Raw genomic sequence first — 23,522 nt, forward strand, 5'->3', positions numbered from 1 at the left:
ACTTCAGGTACCCACCATACACCCCTACAGCGACTTCAGGTACGCACCATACACCCTACAGCGACTTCAGGTACCCACCATACACCCCTACTACAGCGACTTCAGGTACGCACCATACACCCCTACAGCGACTTCAGGTACGCACCATACACCCTACAGCGACTTCAAGTACGCACCATACACCCTACAGCGACTTCAGATATGCACCATACACCCTACAGCGACTTCAGGTACGCACCATACACCCCTACTACAGCGACTTCAAGTACGCACCATACACCCTACAGCGACTTCAAGTACGCACCATACACCCTACAGCGACTTCAAGTATGCACCATACACCCTACAGCGACTTCAAGTACGCACCATACACCCTACAGCGACTTCAAGTACGCACCATACACCCTACAGCGACTTCAGGTACGCACCATACACCCCTACAGCGACTTCAGGTACGCACCATACACCCCTACAGCGACTTCAGGTACGCACCATACACCCCTACAGCGACTTCAGGTACGCACCATACACCCTACAGCGACTTCTAGTACGCACCATACACCCTACAGCGACTTCAAGTACGCACCATACACCCTACAGCGACTTCAGGTACGCACCATACACCCTACAGCGACTTCAAGTACGCACCATACACCCCTACAGCGACTTCAGGTACCCACCATACACCCCTACAGCGACTTCAGGTACGCACCATACACCCTACAGCGACTTCAGGTACCCACCATACACCCCTACTACAGCGACTTCAGGTACGCACCATACACCCCTACAGCGACTTCAGGTACGCACCATACACCCTACAGCGACTTCAAGTACGCACCATACACCCTACAGCGACTTCAGATACGCACCATACACCCCTACAGCGACTTCAGGTACGCACCATACACCCCTACAGCGACTTCAGGTACGCACCATACACCCCTACAGCGACTTCAAGTACGCACCATACACCCCTACAGCGACTTCAAGTACGCACCATACACCCTACAGCGACTTCAAGTACGCACCATACACCCTACAGCGACTTCAAGTACGCACCATACACCCTACAGCGACTTCAAGTACGCACCATACACCCTACAGCGACTTCAAGTACGCACCATACACCCTACAGCGACTTCAAGTACGCACCATACACCCTACAGCGACTTCAGATATGCACCATACACCCCTACAGCGACTTCAGGTACGCACCATACACCCCTACAGCGACTTCAGGTACGCACCATACACCTCTACAGCGACTTCAAGTACGCACCATACACCCTACAGCGACTTCAAGTACGCACCATACACCCTACAGCGACTTCAAGTACGCACCATACACCCTACAGCGACTTCAAGTACGCACCATACACCCTACAGCGACTTCAAGTACGCACCATACACCCTACAGCGACTTCAAGTACGCACCATACACCCTACAGCGACTTCAGGTACGCACCATACATCCCTACAGCGACTTCAGGTACGCACCATACACCCCTACAGCGACTTCAGGTACGCACCATACACCCTACAGCGACTTCAAGTACGCACCATACACCCTACAGCGACTTCAAGTACGCACCATACACCCTACAGCGACTTCAAGTACGCACCATACACCCTACAGCGACTTCAGGTACGCACCATACATCCCTACAGCGACTTCAGGTACGCACCATACACCCCTACAGCGACTTCAGGTACGCACCATACACCCTTACAGCCCTAGGGAATGGAAAATATCATGCCCTCTGACAGCCACTTCAGCTCCATACAGACCATACAGCCTTGCCAGGGGGGAGGGAGAGGGTGGGGTGGAGAGGCAGAGTGAGGGAGGGGAGAGGGAGTCTGCGAGTCTTTGGATGGGAGAGAGACGAGGTGAAAGACACAGTAGGGCCATGACCCAGAGGGAGAATATGTCCATCCTCCTTCAGGTAAGAAAGAGAGGGAAGGAATAGAGAAGAAGAAAATAGAGGAGTGATCAGGAGATGGATGGATGGATGGATGGATAAAGGGATGATCAGAGGGAGAGAGATGTGTTGAGGATATATAAGACAGTGGAGGGAACAGGTCAGACAGAGTGTGGGTGAAACACCCTTACAGCAACGTCACATCAGTAACCACAACACTATGAAGAGAGGAAGAGAGGGAGGGAGGGATGGAAAGAGAGAGGGGGAGAGAAAGAGGTGTGAAAGACAGGGCAGCATAGAGGGAGAGCATGTCACCCCTATCAAATCTTATGTAGGCTACTCCATTCCATCCATATCAATGAATAAAGGCTGTGTCTTCATTTGACCTCTATAGCCTCATCTCCTTGAGTCCTTTCCTTTCCCTCATAACCACTGAAGAGATTTGACGAGGTTTCCACAGTTTATCAAGTCTTTCAGACCAGTGAAGGAGCGGCTGACAAGGGGAAGCTAATGGGATGTACCCTGAGAGGAAAGACAGAGGGAGAGAAGAGACGGGATGTGCAGGCTGGCTGGCGGTGAGCTGATGATGAAGTTGGGGAACATCCTTCAGGAACGTCCTTGTTACTAAGTTAGTAGAAGCTCTTTAGAATAGAGAGAGAAAGAGAGGATTTGTGAATAGAGGGAGAATTGAAGGAAGGGAATCAGAGGAAGGGGGAGAGAGGGAGAGAGGGAGGGGGAAAGAGAGAGGGGAGAGAAGGAGGAGAGAGGGAGGGGAAAAGACAGAGAGGGGAGAGGAGGAGGGGAGAGAGAGGGAGGGGAGCGTAAGGGGGAGAGAGGGAGAGAGGGAGGGGGAAAGAGAGAGGGGAGAGAAGGAGGAGAGAGGGAGGGGAAAAGAGAGAGAGGGGAGAGGAGGAGAGGGAGGGAGGGGGAGCGTAAGGGGGAGAGAGGGAGAGAGGGAGGGGGAAAGAGAGAGAGGGGGAGAGGAGGAGGGGGAGAGGGAGGGAGGGGAGCGTAAGGGGGAGAGAGAGAGGGGGGAGAGAAGGAGGAGAGAGGGGGGGGGGAAGAGGGAGAGGGGAGAGGAGGATGGGAGAGGGAGGGAGGGGAGCGTAAGGGGGAGAGAGAGGGGAGAGAAGGAGGAGAGGGAGGGGAAAAGACAGAGAGGGGAGAGGAGGAGGGGAGAGGGAGGGGAAAAGACAGAGAGGGGAGAGGAGGAGGGGAGAGGGAGGGGGGAGATACTTTCTTAGAATGTGCTGTATCCTGTCTAGTTTCTTTTTACTGTAGTTTTGTAGCCCTTTCCTGCAGTCAAATGACCTAGTGGCTTCACGGGTGGAATGTTATTCATATTTTTCAGACTTTTATAAGTAATAAACATTATTTCAAAAATGCCACTGAAAATCTGATGTTTCTATGTCAAACAGTTTTGTTATATTTCAGTCTTCTGTGATGTGTATAAAGTGTAATATTGGGATGCAAACTCAAAATGGAATACATTTTAACTCTATATCTGACATAGTACACGGCCTTCTTTTTTTATGCCCATAACCATGTGTGTGAGGTGTGTATTTTAGTTTCAAAGTAGATTTGTTTGACTATCAAGAAACACTGTGACCCTGATTTAGCACACTGCAGTAGGTTAATTGAGCCAATCTGCTAGAGGATATAATGAGACATGATGTGTTACACACACATGCACATACATGCACAACACACACACCACATGCACACACTGTGTGTTCTCTGTGTGAAATATCTGTGATGTAAGTTGTCACTGTGCTTGCCCATAAAAATCAATCACGCATAAGTCCTGTTTATACCTGCCGCTAACATGCATCCTTTGTCCTGATCTTGACCTGGTCTTTCAATCGTGTCTAAAAAAATGTGTCTAAAATGTGGGCATAATAAGAATGTGGACAAGTTCAGGACAAAGCACACATGTTAGCACTCGACTAACCTGTACCCCCGCGCACTGAATCAGTACCCCCTCTATATTGCCTCGTTATTGCTATTTTATTGTGTTACTTTTTATTTTTTACTTTAGTTTTTTTAGTAAGTATTTTCTTAACTCTATTTCTTGATTTGATTTGATATAGACAGGGTTTTACATGGAGGCCTGCTGGCCTGGCCCTGTGTGTGTGGTCTTCTGAGTGAACCCACTACAACACCCCCTGCTGGCCTGGCCCTGTGTGTGTGGTCTTCTGAGTGAACCCACTACAACACCCCCTGCTGGCCTGGACCTGTGTGTGTGGTCTTGTGAGTGAACCCACTACAACACCCTCTGCTGGCCTGGCCCTGTGTGTGTGGTCTTCTGAGTGAACCCACTACAACACCCCCTGCTGGCCTGGCCCTGTGTGTGTGGTCTTCTGAGTGAACCCACTACAACACCCTCTGCTGGCCTGGCCCTGTGTGTGTGGTCTTGTGAGTGAACCCACTACAACACCCCCTGCTGGCCTGGCCCTGTGTGTGTGGTCTTGTGAGTGAACCCACTACAACACCCCCTGCTGGCCTGGCCCTCTGTGTGTGGTCTTGTGAGTGAACCCGCCACAACACCCCCTGCTGGCCTGGCCCTGTGTGTGTGGTCTTGTGAGTGAACCCGCCACAACACCCCCTGCTGGCCTGGCCCTGTGTGTGTGGTCTTGTGAGTGAACCCGCCACAACACCCCCTGCTGGCCTGGCCAGGTGTGTGTGGTCTTTTGAGTGAACCCGCCACAACACCCCCTGCTGGCTACTTACTGACAGTGTTTTAGAATCACAAATCTTTATAGGAAAAAAACATCACATTGACAGTCCTTAGAATGAGGTGAGGTGATCCTTTAAAATGAAATGTCTTTAACTTCAGGCGTTGGATGTCTGTGAACATTTCATCATGTTGAAATCACTTCAGGGAATTAGATGGGGAAACATGTTGAAAACTCAGGGCTCCCGAGTGGTGCAGCAGTCTAGGGCACTGCATCTCAGTGCTAGAAGTGTCACCACAGACCCTGGTTCAATTCCAGGCTGTATCACAACTGGCCGTGATTGGAAGTCCCATAGGGCTGTGCACAACTGGCCCAGCGTTGTCCGGGTTAGGGTTTAGCCGGGGTAGGCTGTCATCGTAAATAAACATTTGTTCTTAACAGACTTGCCTCATTAAATAAAGGTTCAATAAAAAATAAATAAAATCCCTTTAGGGAATTAGATGAGAAATTGTCTGGTGGTTGCTAGCCTTGGGAGTGTTTGAAACTTTTTTCAAACTTTGTAGACTGATGGATAATCAACCACCCGTCGAGTGGTTTCTGTGTGGCGAGAGAGACAGAGTAGTAATCTCCAGACAGGCCTCAGAAACAATGGATTACTTGATCCCCCAGTCTCCTGGCCCACTTTGGTTCCTCCAGCCTCAATCGAACGCACGCACACACTCACACACACACACACACACACACACACACACACACACACACACACACACACACACACACACACACACACACACACACACACACACACATACATATGAACACACGCACACACAAACACACACACATACGAACACACACACATTCTCTTTTTTCTTTCTCACACTCTACAACTCAATGGAGATCAGCTATCCCTCTACTGATTCTAGTCAGGTGATGGAGGGAGGGAGATGGAGGGATGAGGGAGGTACAGAGGAGAGGTTAGAGAATTGGATTTCCTCCCTTTGCACTTATTACTATTCACACATTCCATCACAATATGTAAATGACTGCATTATTCATTATGTTATCACAATTGAATATGCATAAATTATGCACAATATTCTAAATTGTGCATGTAGTGTATTCATTATGCATAATTCAGGCATCTAATCTTTCAATTAGGTACCTGTAGATTGGATATATGAATAGAGAAGGGAGGAGAGCGGCAGACTGATGAGGAGGGAACAACAGAGGGAACGAAAGACAGAGAGCTTAGTGGCAAAGCCCTAATGTGTGTTTTGCCCTGACGATGACCTTGGTCTCTGGAGGGGGGGGGGGTATAAAGTCTATCTTGTTGTGTCTGGTGATAAGCTCTCACACCCTTCACCTCATTAAGATAATACGAGTAGCCAGGACATAATGAGGAACAGAAAGAGAGTGGGAGACAGTTGGAGAAAAATGTATAGAATACAGTGAGGCAGGGGGAGGGAGAAAGTGGGGAAAGAGAGGGGGAAGGAGAAAGAGGGGAAAGAGAGAGAGGGGGAAAGAGAGCGAGGGGAAAGAGAGAGAGGGGAAGGAGAAAGAGGGGGAAGGAGAGAGAGGGGGAAGAAGAAAGGGAGGAAAGAGAGAGGGGGAAGGAGAAAGAGGGGAAAGAGAGAGAGGGGGAAAGAGAAAGGGAGGAAAGAGAAAGAGGGGGAAGGAGAAAGAGGGGAAAGAGAGAGAGGGGGAAGGAGAGAGGGGAAAGAGAGAGAGGGGGGGAAGAAGAAAGGGAGGAAGGAGAAAGAGAGGGGGAAGGAGAAAGAGGGGAAAGAGAGAGGGGGAAGAAGAAAGGGAGGAAAGAGAGAGAGGGGGAAGGAGAAAGAGGGGAAAGAGAGAGAGGGGGAAGAAGAAAGAGAGGGGGAAGGAGAAAGGGAGGTAAGAGAGAGAGGGGGAAGGAGAAAGGGAGGTAAGAGAGAGAGGGGGAAGAAGAAAGAGAGGTAAGAGAAGGGGGAGGAGATAGAGGGGGGAGGAGAACGAGAGGAAAGAGAGGGTGGAAGGAGAAAGAGGGAAAGAGAGAGAGGGGAAGGAGATAGAGGGGGGAGGAGAATGAGGGGAAAGAGAGGGTGGAAGGAGAAAGAGGGAAAGAGAGAGAGGGGGAAGAAGAGAGGGGAAGGAGATAGAGGGGGAGGAGAACGAGGGGAAAGAGAGAGGGTGGAAGGAGAAAGAGGGAAAGAGAGAGAGGAAAGAGAGAGAGGGGGAAGAAGAAAGGGAGGAAAGAGAGGGGGAGGAGAAAAAGGGGAAAGAGAGAGGGTGGAAGGAGAAAGAGGGAAAGAGAGAGAGGGGGGAGAAGAAAGAGAGGAACGAGAGGGGGGAGGAGATAGAGGGGGGAGGAGAACGAAGGGAAAGAGAGAGGGTGGAAGGAGAAAGAGGGAAAGAGAGAGAGGGAAAAGTAGATATGTCCCAGATGCTTTAGTTTTGTTTAAGAGAGAGAAGTTGGTATTTACTGTATCAGATTAGGAAGATGAGATAAGACTAATTTGCATGTCAAAAATGTTCTGCTATTTCTTTAATAACCTGCAGATACTTCAAGGTGTGGCTGAGCATGTCTCTGCATGTGTCTCCCCATACACCGGAACCTTAGTTGTAATTTACATTTTGTCAAGTTCTAACAGGAAAACAATGAACTGAGACACAGGAAGGAAGTGACTTGTATTAAGAGGGATGACTGCTTGGTTGGAGTCCAGTAGAGCAGAAATTCCATTCCAACTCCAGTCTGCTCATGAATAGAACACTGGTGAGGATGTCAATGAGAATCTCACAATTCAGAATTGGAATTTCTATGACATTCATCTCCTGAAATAAATTGACTGGAACTCTGTTCAGCAAAAACAGATCTGGGAACGTATTCATCCAGATTGGTTTATGTGGGTGTAATAGGATGAATACAGATTGGTTTATGTGGGTGTAACAGGATGAATACAGATTGGTTTATGTGGGTGTAACAGGATGAATACAGATTGGTTTATGTGGGTGTAACAGGATGAACACAGATTGGTTTATGTGGGTGTAACAGGATGAATACAGATTGGTTTATGTGGGTGTAACAGGATGAATACAGATTGGTTTATGTGGGTGTAACAGGATGAACACAGATTGGTTTATGTGGGTGTAACAGGATGAACACAGATTGGTTTATGTGGGTGTAACAGGGTGAATACAGATTGGTTTATGTGGGTGTAACAGGATGAACACAGATTGGTTTATGTGGGTGTAACAGGATGAATGCAGATTGGTTTATGTGGGTGTAACAGGATGAATACAGATTGGTTTATGTGGGTGTAACAGGATGAATACAGATTGGTTTATGTGGGTGTAACAGGGTGAATACAGATTGGTTTATGTGGGTGTAACAGGATGAATACAGATTGGTTTATGTGGGTGTAACAGGATGAACACAGATTGGTTTATGTGGGTGTAACAGGATGAACACAGATTGGTTTATGTGGGTGTAACAGGATGAATACAGATTGGTTTATGTGGGTGTAATAGGATGAACACAGATTGGTTTATGTAGGTGTAATAGGATGAATACAGATTGGTTTATGTGGGTGTAATAGGATGAACACAGATTGGTTTATGTGGGTGTAACATGATGAACACAGATTGATTGGTTTATGTGGGTGTAACAGGATGAATACAGATTGGTTTATGTGGGTGTAACAGGATGAATACAGATTGGTTTATGTGGGTGTAACAGGGTGAATACAGATTGGTTTATGTGGGTGTAACAGGATGAATACAGATTGGTTTATGTGGGTGTAACAGGATGAACACAGATTGGTTTATGTGGGTGTAACAGGATGAATGCAGATTGGTTTATGTGGGTGTAACAGGATGAATACAGATTGGTTTATGTGGGTGTAACAGGATGAATACAGATTGGTTTATGTGGGTGTAACAGGGTGAATACAGATTGGTTTATGTGGGTGTAACAGGATGAATACAGATTGGTTTATGTGTGTGTAACAGGATGAATACAGATTGGTTTATGTGGGTGTAATAGGATGAACACAGATTGGTTTATGTGGGTGTAACAGGATGAACACAGATTGGTTTATGTGGGTGTAACAGGATGAACACAGATTGGTTTATGTGGGTGTAACAGGATGAACACAGATTGGTTTATGTGGGTGTAACAGGATGAACACAGATTGGTTTATGTGGGTGTAATAGGATGAACACAGATTGGTTTATGTGGGTGTAATAGGATGAACACAGATTGGTTTATGTGGGTGTAATAGGATGAATACAGATTGGTTTATGTGGGTGTAATAGGATGAACACAGATTGGTTTATGTGGGTGTAACATGATGAACACAGATTGATTGGTTTATGTGGGTGTAACAGGATGAATACAGATTGGTTTATGTGGGTGTAACAGGATGAATGCAGATTGGTTTATGTGGGTGTAACAGGATGAATACAGATTGGTTTATGTGGGTGTAACAGGATGAATACAGATTGGTTTATTTGGGTGTAACAGGATGAATACAGATTGGTTTATGTGGGTGTAACAGGATGAATACAGATTGGTTTATGTGGGTGTAACAGGGTGAATACAGATTGGTTTATGTGGGTGTAACAGGATGAATACAGATTGGTTTATGTGGGTGTAACAGGATGAACACAGATTGGTTTATGTGGGTGTAACAGGATGAATACAGATTGAACTAATTTCTCTCACTATGCACCTGGTTCTCTTTTAGCCAACCACACCCAGCCATAGAGCATATGCACTTAGAAAACAAGGTGCTATCTAGAACCTAAAAGGGTTCTTCGGCTGTTCCCATTGGCAAACCCTTTGAAGACCCCATTAGGGGTCCATGTAGAACCCTCTGTGGTTCTATCAGGAATCTCAAATGAGTTCTACCTGGAAACAAAAAGGGTTCTCCTATGGGGACAGCCGATAACTTTTGGGTAACTTTTTTTCTAGTGTAGAACAGCCAGACTGCCTGGTCTGCAAGTACCCAGCACATATTGTACCACACAGCAACAATTCAGACACCCATTTCTGAGCATCAAGCATTTTAATCTTTCCCCTGAAAAAAATCCCTCCCATTCTTCCCTTCTCCAGACTTGACCTTTAAATGTTGTCATTTGTTTGTGGGCACAAAAATGTGCTGGTATCAGCTGTCAAAACCCAGCTTGGACAAAGGAACCTAATGTGTAGAGACTTAATGAGGTTTGGTGATGTGATGTTCTCTGGAAGGTGTCTGTTCTTTCGTCTCTTCACACACACACATATAAACTCAGGAAAAAAAGAAACATCCTCTCACTGTCAACTGCGTTTATTTTCAGCAAACTTAACGTGTAAATATTTGTATGAACATAACAAGATTCAACAACTGAGACATAAACTGAACATGTTCCACAGACATGTGACTAACAGAAATTGAATAATGTGTCCCTGATCAAAGGGGGCGTCAAAATCAAAGTAACCGTCAGTATCTGGTGTGGCCACCAGCTGCATTAAGTACTGCAGTGCATCTCCTCCTCATGGACTGCACCAGATTTGCCAGTTCTTGCTGTGAGATTTTACCCCACTCTTCCACCAAGGCACCTGCAAGTTCCCGGACATTTCTGTGGGGGGGGGGGGGGGGAGCCCTAGCCCTAGCCCTAGCCCTAGCCCTCACCCTCCGATCCAACATTTCCCAGATGTGCTAAATGAGATTGAGATCCCGGCTCTTCGCTGGCCATGGCAGAACATTGACATTCCTGTCTTGCAGGAAATCACGCACAGAATGAGCAGTATGGCTGGTGAAATTGTCATGCTGGAGGGTCATGTCAAGATGAGCCTGCAGGAAGGTTACCACATGAGGGAGGAGGATGTCTTCCCTGTAATGCACAGCGTTGAGATTGCCTCCAATGACAACAAGCTCAGTCCGATGATGCTGTGACACACTGCCCCAGACCATGACGGACCCTCCATCTCCAAATCGATCCCGCTCCAGAGTACAGGCCTCGCTGTAACGCTCATTCCTTTGATGATAGACGCGAATCCCACCATCACCCCAGGTGAGACAAAACCTCTACTCGTCAGTGAAGAGCACTTTTTGCCAGTCCTGTCTGGTCCAGTGACGGTGGGTTTGTGCCCATAGGAGACGTTGTTGCCTGTAATGTCTGGCGAGGGCCTACAAGCCCTCAGTCCAGCCTCTCTCAGCCTATTGCGGACAGTCTGAGCACTGATGGAGGGATTGTGCATTCCTGGTGTAAGTCGGCAGTTGTTGCCATCCTGTACATGTCCCGCAGGTGTGATGTTCGGATGTACCAATCCTGTGCAGGTGTTGTTACACGTGGCCTGCCACTGCGAGGACGTCCTGTCTCCCTGTAGTGCTTTCTTAGGCATTTCACAGTACAGACATTGCCTCCTTGCAGAATGCCTAAGGTACATTCACACAGCTGAGCAGGGACCCTGGGCAGCTTTCTTTTGGGGGTTTTCAGAGTCAGTAGGAAGGCCTCTTTAGGGTCCTAAGTTTTCATAACTATGACCTTAATTGTCTACCGTCTGTAAGCTGTTAGTGTCTTAACGACCGTTCCACAGGTGCATGTTCATTAATTGTTTATGGTTCATTGAACAAGAATGGAAAACAGTGTTTAAACCCTTTACAATGAAGATGTGTGAAGTTTAGGATTTTTACAAATTATCTTTGAAAGACAGGGTCCTGAAAAAGGGACGTTTCTTTTTTTTATGAGTTTATACATAGTGGCGGTTTCAGTTCCAAGATCTTATTAAGGCTGGGTCTAATCATACAAACACACACCACCAGTCCAAGGGAAGGGTTAAACCACTTTATTCTCAGGTTTTGGCAGCGTTCCTCATATACACAACTCAAAGCAAACAGTAAATACTTCGTCACCAGTTGAAGATCCTCCAAATTCGGTCTTTAGAGGTTCCATCCTTGTTGAAATCATCAGTTCCTTTTTTCCGGTAAACCTATTTTTCCACTGTACGCTCTACCTCGCCAATCACCTCCTGCTCGTTCACCTGCCGGGGTCAAAGGAAAGAACCAAGAAAGAAAACCAGGGCGCGGTTAAGTAGAGGCCCTGATTAGTTTAAGCTGTCCGCAGTTTGGCTCTAATTACAACTGGACACAGGTGTGGCTGTTCCTCTACAGTCTAGCAGTACTGTATCATTTCAATCATTTTAGTCAATAAAATTCTTGCTACGTAAGCTTAACTTTCTGAACATTCGAGACGTGTAGTCCACTTGTCATTCCAATCTCCTTTGCATTAGCGTAGCCTCTTCTGTAGCCTGTCAACTATGTGTCTATCTATCCCTGTTCTCTCCTCTCTGCACAGACCATACAAACGCTCCACACCGCGTGGCCGCGGCCACCCTAATCTGGTGGTCCCAGCGCGCACGACCCACGTGGAGTTCCAGGTCTCCGGTAGCCTCTGGAACTGCCGATCTGCGGCCAACAAGGCAGAGTTCATCTCAGCCTATGCCTCCCTCCAGTCCCTCGACTTCTTGGCACTGACGGAAACATGGATCACCACAGATAACACTGCTACTCCTACTGCTCTCTCTTCGTCCACCCACGTGTTCTCGCACACCCCGAGAGCTTCTGGTCAGCAGGGTGGTGGCACCGGGATCCTCATCTCTCCCAAGTGGTCATTCTCTCTTTCTCCCCTTACCCATCTGTCTATCGCCTCCTTTGAATTCCATGCTGTCACAGTTACCAGCCCTTTCAAGCTTAACATCCTTATCATTTATCGCCCTCCAGGTTCCCTCGGAGAGTTCATCAATGAGCTTGATGCCTTGATAAGCTCCTTTCCTGAGGGCGGCTCACCTCTCACAGTCCTGGGCGACTTTAACCTCCCCACGTCTACCTTTGACTCATTCCTCTCTGCCTCCTTCTTTCCACTCCTCTCCTCTTTTGACCTCACCCTCTCACCTTCCCCCTACTCACAAGGCAGGCAATACGCTCGACCTCATCTTTACTAGATGCTGTTCTTCCACTAACCTCATTGCAACTCCCCTCCAAGTCTCTGACCACTACCTTGTATCCTTTTCCCTCTCGCTCTCATCCAACACTTCCCACACTGCCCCTACTCGGATGGTATCGCGCCGTCCCAACCTTCGCTCTCTCTCCCCCCGCTACTCTCTCCTCTTCCATCCTATCATCTCTTCCCTCTGCTCATACCTTCTCCAACCTATCTCCTGATTCTGCCTCCTCAACCCTCCTCTCTTCCCTTTCTGCATCCTTTGACTCTCTATGTCCCCTATCCTCCAGGCCGGCTCGGTCCTCCCCTCCCGCTCCGTGGCTCGACGACTCATTGCGAGCTCACAGAACAGAGCTCCGGGCAGCCGAGCGGAAATGGAGGAAAACTCGCCTCCCTGCGGACCTGGCATCCTTTCACTCCCTCCTCTCTACATTTTCCTCCTCTGTCTCTGCTGCTAAAGCCACTTTCTACCACTCTAAATTCCAAGCATCTGCCTCTAACCCTAGGAAGCTCTTTGCCACCTTCTCCTCCCTCCTGAATCCTCCTCCCCCTCCCCCTCCTCCCTCTCTGCAGATGACTTCGTCAACCATTTTGAAAAGAAGGTCGACGACATCCGATCCTCGTTTGCTAAGTCAAACGACACCGCTGGTTCTGCTCACACTGCCCTACCCTGTGCTCTGACCTCTTTCTCCCCTCTCTCTCCTGATGAAATCTCGCTTCTTGTGACGGCCGGCCGCCCAACAACCTGCCCGCTTGACCCTATCCCCTCCTCTCTTCTCCAGACCATTTCCGGAGACCTTCTCCCTTACCTCACCTCGCTCATCAACTCATCCCTGACCGCTGGCTACGTCCCTTCCGTCTTCAAGAGAGCGAGAGTTGCACCCCTTCTGAAAAAACCTACACTCGATCCCTCCGATGTCAACAACTACAGACCAGTATCCCTTCTTTCTTTTCTCTCCAAAACTCTTGAACGTGCCGTCCTTGGCCAGCTCTCCCGCTATCTCTCTCAGAATGACCTTCTTGATCCAAATCAGTCAGGTTTCAAGACTAGTCATTCAACTGAGACTGCTCTTCTCTGTATCACGGAGGCGCTCCGCACTGCTAAAGCTAACTCTCTCTCCTCTGCTCTCATCCTTCTAGACCTATCGGCTGCCTTCGATACTGTGAACCATCAGATCCTCCTCTCCACCCTCTCCGAGTTGGGCATCTCCGGCGCAGCCCACGCTTGGATTGCGTCCTACCTGACAGGTCGCTCCTACCAGGTGGCGTGGCGAGAATCTGTCTCCTCACCACGCGCTCTCACCACTGGTGTCCCCCAGGGCTCTGTTCTAGGCCCTCTCCTATTCTCGCTATACACCAAGTCACTTGGCTCTGTTATAACCTCACATGGTCTCTCCTATCATTGCTATGCAGACGACACACAATTAATCTTCTCCTTTCCCCCTTCTGATGACCAGGTGGCGAATCGCATCTCTGCATGTCTGGCAGACATATCAGTGTGGATGACGGATCACCACCTCAAGCTGAACCTCGGCAAGACGGAGCTGCTCTTCCTCCCGGGGAAGGACTGCCCGTTCCATGATCTCGCCATCACGGTTGACAACTCCATTGTGTCCTCCTCCCAGAGCGCTAAGAACCTTGGCGTGATCCTGGACAACACCCTGTCGTTCTCAACCAACATCATGGCGGTGGCCCGTTCCTGTAGGTTCATGCTCTACAACATCCGCAGAGTACGACCCTGCCTCACACAGGAAGCGGCGCAGGTCCTAATCCAGGCACTTGTCATCTCCCGTCTGGATTACTGCAACTCGCTGTTGGCTGGGCTCCCTGCCTGTGCCATTAAACCCCTACAACTCATCCAGAACGCCGCAGCCCGTCTGGTGTTCAACCTTCCCAAGTTCTCTCACGTCACCCCGCTCCTCCGCTCTCTCCACTGGCTTCCAGTTGAAGCTCGCATCCGCTACAAGACCATGGTGCTTGCCTACGGAGCTGTGAGGGGAACGGCACCGCAGTACCTCCAGGCTCTGATCAGGCCCTACACCCAAACAAGGGCACTGCGTTCATCCACCTCTGGCCTGCTCGCCTCCCTACCACTGAGGAAGTACAGTTCCCGCTCAGCCCAGTCAAAACTGTTCGCTGCTCTGGCCCCCCAATGGTGGAACAAACTCCCTCACGATGCCAGGACAGCAGAATCAATCACCACCTTCCGGAGACACCTGAAACCCCACCTCTTCAAGGAATACCTAGGATAGGATAAGTAATCCTTCTCCCCCCCCCCCCCTTAAATGATTTAGATGCACTATTGCAAGTGGCTGTTCCACTGGATGTCAGAAGGTGGGTTAGGGTTGCACTATTTGTAAGTCGCTCTGGATAAGAGCGTCTGCTAAATGACTTAAATGTAATGTAAATGTAAGTTTCCCCTGAGATGTCCATGCGCCTGCCTCTGAGGAATACTTCACTTAGCTGTCCATAGTTCTGGCAAGCAGAAAACACAGAAACCTTGCAGGCACTTACCGTCCATTCACAACACAGCCCCTGAAACTGCTGCAATATATATATATATATATATATATATATATATATATATATGTGTCTCTCTCTCCTTCGGTCTGTCTGTCTGTCTGCTTTGTACGTAATCTCTGAGCCTCACAGGGACAGATAATATGTTGTTATCTGTGCTACTTGGATCTACTAAGGTTTAGCCAAACCTTCATTTATCTCTGTTAAAGACTACTGGCAGACAAGCCGGAGCAGTGTGTAGAGGGTGAGATAGTGGTGTCTTCTGCCAGATTAGTGGGAGCAGTGTGTAGGGGGTGAGATAGTGATGTCTTCTGCCAGACTAGTGGGAGCAGTGTGTAGGGGGTGAGATAGTGATGTCTTCTGCCGGACTAGAGGAGCAGTGTGTAGGGGGTGAGATAGTGGTGTCTTCTGCCAGACTAGTGGGAGCAGTGTGTAGGGGGTGAGATAGTGATGTCTTCTGCCGGAGTAGAGGAGCAGTGTGTAGGGGGTTAGATAGTGGTGTCTTCTGCCAGACTAGAGGAGCAGTGTGTAGGGGGTGAGATAGTGATGTCTTCTGCCAGACTAGTGGGAGCAGTGTGTAGGGGGTGAGATAGTGGCGTCTTCTGCCAGACTAGTGGGAGCAGTGTGTAGGGGGTGAGATAGTGATGTCTTCTGCCGGACTAGAGGAGCAGTGTGTAGGGGGTTAGATAGTGATGTCTTCTGCCAGACTAGTGGGAGCATTGTGTAGGGGGTGATATAGTGGCGTCTTCTGCCAGACTAGTGGGAGCAGTGTGTAGGGGGTGAGATAGTGATGTCTTCTGCCAGACTAGAGGAGCAGTGTGTAGGGGGTGAGATAGTGATGTCTTCTGCCAGACTAGTGGAGCAGTGTGAAGGGGGTGAGATAGTGATGTCTTCTGCCAGACTAGAGGAGCAGTGTGTAGGGGGTGAGATAGTGGTGTCTTCTGCCAGACTAGTGGGAGCAGTGTGTAGGGGGTGAGATAGTGATGTCTTCTGCCAGACTAGTGGGAGCAGTGTGTAGGGGGTGAGATAGTGATGTCTTCTGCCGGACTAGAGGAGCAGTGTGTAGGGGGTTAGATAGTGGTGTCTTCTGCCGGACTAGAGGAGCAGTGTGTAGAGGGTGAGATAGTGGTGTCTTCTGCCAGACTAGTGGAGCAGTGTGAAGGGGGTGAGATAGTGATGTCTTCTGCCAGACTAGAGGAGCAGTGTGTAGAGGGTGAGATAGTGGTGTCTTCTGCCAGACTAGAGGAGCAGTGTGTAGGGGGTTAGATAGTGGTGTCTTCTGCCAGACTAGTGGGAGCAGTGTGTAGAGGGTGAGATAGTGGTGTCTTCTGCCAGACTAGTGGGAGCAGTGTGTAGAGGGTGAGATAGTGGTGTCTTCTGCCAGACTAGTGGGAGCAGTGTGTAGAGGGTGAGATAGTGATGTCTTCTGCCAGACTATTGGGAGCAGTGTGTAGAGGGTGAGATAGTGATGTCTTCTGCCGGACTAGTGGGAGCAGTGTGTAGAGGGTGAGATAGTGATGTCTTCTGCCGGACTAGTGGGAGCAGTGTGTAGAGGGTGAGATAGTGGTGTCTTCTGCCAGACTAGAGGAGCAGTGTGTAGGGGGTTAGAAAGTGGTGTCTTCTGCCAGACTAGTGGGAGCAGTGTGTAGAGGGTGAGATAGTGGTGTCTTCTGCCAGACTAGAGGAGCAGTGTGTAGGGGGTTAGATAGTGGTGTCTTCTGCCAGACTAGTGGGAGCAGTGTGTAGAGGGTGAGATAGTGGTGTCTTCTGCCAGACTAGTGGAGCAGTGTGTAGGGGGTTAGATAGTGGTGTCTTCTGCCAGACTAGCAGAGTAGTGTGTAGGGGGTGAGATAGTGGTGTCTTCTGCCAGACTAGAGGAGCAGTGTGTAGGGGGTGAGATAGTGGTGTTTTCTGCCAGACTAGTGGAGCAGTGTGTAGGGGGTGAGATAGTGGTGTTTTCTGCCAGACTAGTGGAGCAGTGTGTAGGGGGTGAGATAGTGGTGTCTTCTGCCAGACTAGTGGAGCAGTGTGTAGGGGGTGAGATAGTGGTGTCTTCTGCCAGACTAGTGGAGCAGTGTGTAGCGGGTGAGATAGTGGTGTCTTCTGCCAGACTTGAGGAGCAGTGTGTAGAGGGTGAGATAGTGGTGTCTTCTGCCAGACTAGCAGAGTAGTGTGTAGGGGGGTGAGATATTGGTGTTTTCTGCCAGACTAGAGGAGCAGTGTGTAGAGGGTGAGATAGTGGTGTCTTCTGCCAGACTAGCAGAGTAGTGTGTAGAGGGTGAGATAGTGGTGTCTTCTGCCAGACTAGTGGAGCAGTGTGTAGGGGGGTTGGATAGTGATGTCTTCTGCCGGACTAGAGGAGCAGTGTGTAGGGGGTGAGATAGTGGCGTCTTCTGCCAGACTAGTGGGAGCAGTGTGTAGGGGGTGAGATAGTGATGTCTTCTGCCGGACTAGAGGAGCAGTGTGTAGGGGGTTAGATAGTGGTGTCTTCTGCCAGACTAGAGGAGCAGTGTGTAGGGGGTGAGATAGTGATGTCTTCTGCCAGACTAGTGGGAGCAGTGTGTAGGGGGTGAGATAGTGATGTCTTCTGCCAGACTAGTGGAGCAGTGTGAAGGGGGTGAGATAGTGATGTCTTCTGCCAGACTAGAGGAGCAGTGTGTAGGGGGTGAGATAGTGGTGTCTTCTGCCAGACTAGTGGGAGCAGTGTGTAGGGGGTGAGATAGTGATGTCTTCTGCCAGACTAGTGGGAGCAGTGTGTAGGGGGTGAGATAGTGATGTCTTCTGCCGGACTAGAGGAGCAGTGTGTAGGGGGTTAGATAGTGGTGTCTTCTGCCAGACTAGTGGGAGCAGTGTGTAGGGGGTTAGATAGTGGTGTCTTCTGCCAGACTAGTGGAGCAGTGTGAAGGGGGTGAGATAGTGATGTCTTCTGCCAGACTAGAGGAGCAGTGTGTAGAGGGTGAGATAGTGGTGTCTTCTGCCAGACTAGAGGAGCAGTGTGTAGGGGGTTAGATAGTGGTGTCTTCTGCCAGACTAGTGGGAGCAGTGTGTAGAGGGTGAGATAGTGGTGTCTTCTGCCAGACTAGAGGAGCAGTGTGTAGAGGGTGAGATAGTGGTGTCTTCTGCCAGACTAGAGGAGCAGTGTGTAGAGGGTGAGATAGTGATGTCTTCTGCCAGACTAGTGGGAGCAGTGTGTAGAGGGTGAGATAGTGGTGTCTTCTGCCAGACTAGTGGGAGCAGTGTGTAGAGGGTGAGATAGTGGTGTCTTCTGCCAGACTAGTGGGAGCAGTGTGTAGAGGGTGAGATAGTGGTGTCTTCTGCCAGACTAGAGGAGCAGTGTGTAGGGGGTTAGATAGTGGTGTCTTCTGCCAGACTAGTGGGAGCAGTGTGTAGAGGGTGAGATAGTGGTGTCTTCTGCCAGACTAGAGGAGCAGTGTGTAGGGGGTTAGATAGTGGTGTCTTCTGCCAGACTAGTGGGAGCAGTGTGTAGAGGGTGAGATAGTGGTGTCTTCTGCCAGACTAGTGGAGCAGTGTGTAGGGGGTTAGATAGTGGTGTCTTCTGCCAGACTAGCAGAGTAGTGTGTAGGGGGTGAGATAGTGGTGTCTTCTGCCAGACTAGAGGAGCAGTGTGTAGGGGGTGAGATAGTGGTGTTTTCTGCCAGACTAGTGGAGCAGTGTGTAGGGGGTGAGATAGTGGTGTCTTCTGCCAGACTAGTGGAGCAGTGTGTAGGGGGTGAGATAGTGGTGTCTTCTGCCAGACTAGTGGAGCAGTGTGTAGGGGGTGAGATAGTGGTGTTTTCTGCCAGACTAGTGGAGCAGTGTGTAGGGGTGAGATAGTGGTGTCTTCTGCCAGACTAGTGGAGCAGTGTGTAGGGGGTGAGATAGTGGTGTCTTCTGCCAGACTAGTGGAGCAGTGTGTAGGGGGTGAGATAGTGGTGTCTTCTGCCAGACTAGTGGAGCAGTGTGTAGGGGGTGAGATAGTGGTGTCTTCTGCCAGACTAGTGGAGCAGTGTGTAGCGGGTGAGATAGTGGTGTCTTCTGCCGGACTAGTGGAGCAGTGTGTAGGGGGTGAGATAGTGGTGTCTTCTGCCAGACTAGTGGGAGCAGTGTGTAGGGGATTAGATAGTGGTGTTTTCTGCCAGACTTGAGGAGCAGTGTGTAGAGGGTGAGATAGTGGTGTCTTCTGCCAGACTAGCAGAGTAGTGTGTAGGGGGGTGAGATATTGGTGTTTTCTGCCAGACTAGAGGAGCAGTGTGTAGAGGGTGAGATAGTGGTGTCTTCTGCCAGACTAGCAGAGTAGTGTGTAGAGGGTGAGATAGTGGTGTCTTCTGCCAGACTAGTGGAGCAGTGTGTAGGGGGGTTGGATAGTGGTGTCTTCTGCCAGACTAGCAGAGCAGTGTGTAGGGGGTTAGATAATTGTGTCCTCTAGTGTGTGTGTTTGCCACAGTGTGATATGGAAGTGATGTTATTCATTTGTTCTCTTCTAACTCATACCTCTATATTTCAAGGTCAGGATGACTTCATTATCACCCACAGCAGTTGTACAGAGTGTTTTTCTAGTAATCCTTTTATTCAATATCACGGTTATTAACCCACCGCTGGCTCTGGAACTAGACTGTCTGAGAGACGGGGTGTGTGTGAGAGTTGTCCTAGTTCCTCTGGATCATTACATTAATGAGTCCCACAGAAAAGAGAAAGAGAGTGAGACTTGGTGAAAAATATAGTACAGGGAATGAGTTCAATTTGGATATGTCATTGATATTGGTGATAGGGAACCCCTCTCTCTCCCTCTCCCCTCCCCTCCTCTCCTCTCCTCTCCCAGGTTCTACTGGGATCTGATCATGTTGTGTCTGATGATAGGGAACCTCTCTCTCTCCCTGTCTCCCTGTCTCCCCTCCTCTCCTCTCCCAGGTTCTACTGGGATCTGATCATGTTGTGTTTGATGATAGGGAACCTCTCTCTCTCCCTGTCTCCCTGTCTCCCCTCCTCTCCTCTCCCAGGTTCTACTGGGATCTGATCATGTTGTGTTTGATGATAGGGAACCTCTCTCTCTCCCTGTCTCCCTGTCTCCCCTCCTCTCCTCTCCCAGGTTCTACTGGGATCTGATCATGTTGTGTTTGATGATAGGGAACCTCTCTCTCTCCCTGTCTCCCCTCCCCTCCTCTCCTCTCCCAGGTTCTACTGGGATCTGATCATGTTGTGTTTGATGATAGGGAACCTCTCTCTCTCCCTGTCTCCCCTCCCCTCCTCTCCTCTCCCAGGTTCTACTGGGATCTGATCATGTTGTGTTTGATGATAGGGAACCTCTCTCTCTCCCTGTCTCCCCTCCCCTCCCCTCCTCTCCCAGGTTCTACTGGGATCTGATCATGTTGTGTTTGATGATAGGGAACCTCTCTCTCTCCCTGTCTCCCTGTCTCCCCTCCTCTCCTCTCCCAGGTTCTACTGGGATCTGATCATGTTGTGTTTGATGATAGGGAACCTCTCTCTCTCCCTGTCTCCCTGTCTCCCCTCCTCTCCTCTCCCAGGTTCTACTGGGATCTGATCATGTTGTGTTTGATGATGGGGAACCTGATCATCCTGCCAGTAGGAATCACCTTCTTTAAGGATGAAAACACTCCTCCCTGGATCATCTTCAACGTAGTCTCTGATACTCTCTTCCTGGTTGACCTGGTCCTCAACTTCAGGACCGGTATCGTCAAGGAGGACAGCACTGAGATACTGCTAGACCCCAAGTCAGTGTGTGTGTGTGTGTGTGTGTGTGTGTGTGTGTGTGTGTGTGTGTGTGTGTGTGTGTGTGTGTGTGTGTCAGTGTCTGTCTGTGTGAAGGGGACACAGAGCTGGAGGTAATGCTTCCTTGTGTGGTGTTCTTCCAGAGTGTGAATGAATGGAGCTTCTTCTAAAGAACCATAACTACTGGGGCCATAGGAATCAATGTTGGTCTATGCTATGCTAAGCTAACTGTGAGACCATAGGAATAATACCAGAATGCTAACCTAACTGTGAGACCATAGAAATGACTTTTATATTATGCTATGCTACCACAGGGCGATCCGTCAGCGCTACCTGAAGAGCTGGTTTGCGGTGGACTTTGTGTCATCCATCCCTGTGGACTACATCTTCCTGATGGTGGACTTGGAGGCCCGGCTGGACTCAGAGGTTTACAGGACGGCCAGGGCCCTCCGCATCGTACGCTTCACCAAGATCCTCAGCCTGCTACGCCTGCTGCGCCTGTCACGACTCATACGCTACATCCACCAGTGGGAGGAGGTGAGAGGCTGGGAACACAGGGAGAGGAGGTAGAGAAAGAGGGGAGGGAGGGAAAGAGAGACTTACTACCACTGTCACAACTCACTGGTTACATCCACCAGTGGGAGGAGGTGAGAGACCGGGAACACAGGGAGAGGAGGTAGAGAAAGAGAGGAGGGAGGGAAAGAGAAACTTACTACCACTGTCACAACTCACTGGTTACATCCACCAGTGGGAGGAGGTGAGAGACCGGGAACACAGGGAGAGGAGGTAGAGAAAGAGGGGAGGGAGGGAAAGAGAAACTTACTACCACTGTCACGACTCACTGGTTACATCCACCAGTGGGAGGAGGTGAGAGACCGGGAACACAGGGAGAGGAGGTAGAGAAAGAGGGGAGGGAGGGAAAGAGAAACTTACTACCACTGTCACAACTCACTGGTTACATCCACCAGTGGGAGGAGGTGAGAGACCGGGAACACAGGGAGAGGAGGTAGAGAAAGAGAGGAGGGAGGGAAAGAGAAACTTACTACCACTGTCACAACTCACTGGTTACATCCACCAGTGGGAGGAGGTGAGAGGCTGAGAACACAGGGAGAGGAGGTAGAGAAAGAGAGGAGGGAGGGAAAGAGAGACTTACTACCACTGTCACAACTCACTGGTTACATCCACCAGTGGGAGGAGGTGAGAGACCGGGAACACAGGGAGAGGAGGTAGAGAAAGAGAGGAGGGAGGGAAAGAGAGACTTACTACCACTGTCACAACTCATACGCTACATCCACCAGTGGGAGGAGGTGAGAGGCTGAGAACACAGGGAGAGGAGGTAGAGAAAGAGAGGAGGGAGGGAAAGAGAGAGACTTACTACCACTGTCACAACTCACTGGTTACATCCACCAGTGGGAGGAGGTGAGAGACCGGGAACACAGGGAGAGGAGGTAGAGAAAGAGAGGAGGGAGGGAAAGAGAGACTTACTACCACTGTCACAACTCATACGCTACATCCACCAGTGGGAGGAGGTGAGAGGCTGAGAACACAGGGAGAGGAGGTAGAGAAAGAGAGGAGGGAGGGAAAGAGAGACTTACTACCACTGTCACAACTCACTGGTTACATCCACCAGTGGGAGGAGGTGAGAGGCTGGGAACACAGGGAGAGGAGGTAGAGAAAGAGGGGAGGGAGGGAAAGAGAGACTTACTACCACTGTCACAACTCACTGGTTACATCCACCAGTGGGAGGAGGTGAGAGGCTGAGAACACAGGGAGAGGAGGTAGAGAAAGAGGGGAGGGAGGGAAAGAGAGACTTACTACCACTGTCACGACTCATACGCTACATCCACCAGTGGGAGGAGGTGAGAGACCGGGAACACAGGGAGAGGAGGTAGAGAAAGAGGGGAGGGAGGGAAAGAGAAACTTACTACCACTGTCACGACTCACTGGTTACATCCACCAGTGGGAGGAGGTGAGAGACCGGGAACACAGGGAGAGGAGGTAGAGAAAGAGGGGAGGGAGGGAAAGAGAAACTTACTACCACTGTCACAACTCACTGGTTACATCCACCAGTGGGAGGAGGTGAGAGACCGGGAACACAGGGAGAGGAGGTAGAGAAAGAGAGGAGGGAGGGAAAGAGAAACTTACTACCACTGTCACAACTCACTGGTTACATCCACCAGTGGGAGGAGGTGAGAGGCTGAGAACACAGGGAGAGGAGGTAGAGAAAGAGAGGAGGGAGGGAAAGAGAGACTTACTACCACTGTCACAACTCACTGGTTACATCCACCAGTGGGAGGAGGTGAGAGACCGGGAACACAGGGAGAGGAGGTAGAGAAAGAGAGGAGGGAGGGAAAGAGAGACTTACTACCACTGTCACAACTCATACGCTACATCCACCAGTGGGAGGAGGTGAGAGGCTGAGAACACAGGGAGAGGAGGTAGAGAAAGAGAGGAGGGAGGGAAAGAGAGACTTACTACCACTGTCACAACTCACTGGTTACATCCACCAGTGGGAGGAGGTGAGAGACCGGGAACACAGGGAGAGGAGGTAGAGAAAGAGAGGAGGGAGGGAAAGAGAGACTTACTACCACTGTCACAACTCATACGCTACATCCACCAGTGGGAGGAGGTGAGAGGCTGAGAACACAGGGAGAGGAGGTAGAGAAAGAGAGGAGGGAGGGAAAGAGAGACTTACTACCACTGTCACAACTCACTG

The 23,522-nt window shown here is 49.8% G+C and overlaps 1 pseudogene; it reads left to right on the top strand.

Moving 5' to 3' along the window:
* The window catches only part of LOC135520677 (potassium/sodium hyperpolarization-activated cyclic nucleotide-gated channel 2-like), a 37,842-nt pseudogene that overhangs the window by 3,149 nt on the left and 11,171 nt on the right, over nt 1-23,522 (top strand).

The sequence above is a fragment of the Oncorhynchus masou genome, chromosome 29, assembly GCF_036934945.1.
Source record: "Oncorhynchus masou masou isolate Uvic2021 chromosome 29, UVic_Omas_1.1, whole genome shotgun sequence".
NCBI classification, from domain to species: Eukaryota; Metazoa; Chordata; class Actinopteri; order Salmoniformes; family Salmonidae; genus Oncorhynchus; species Oncorhynchus masou.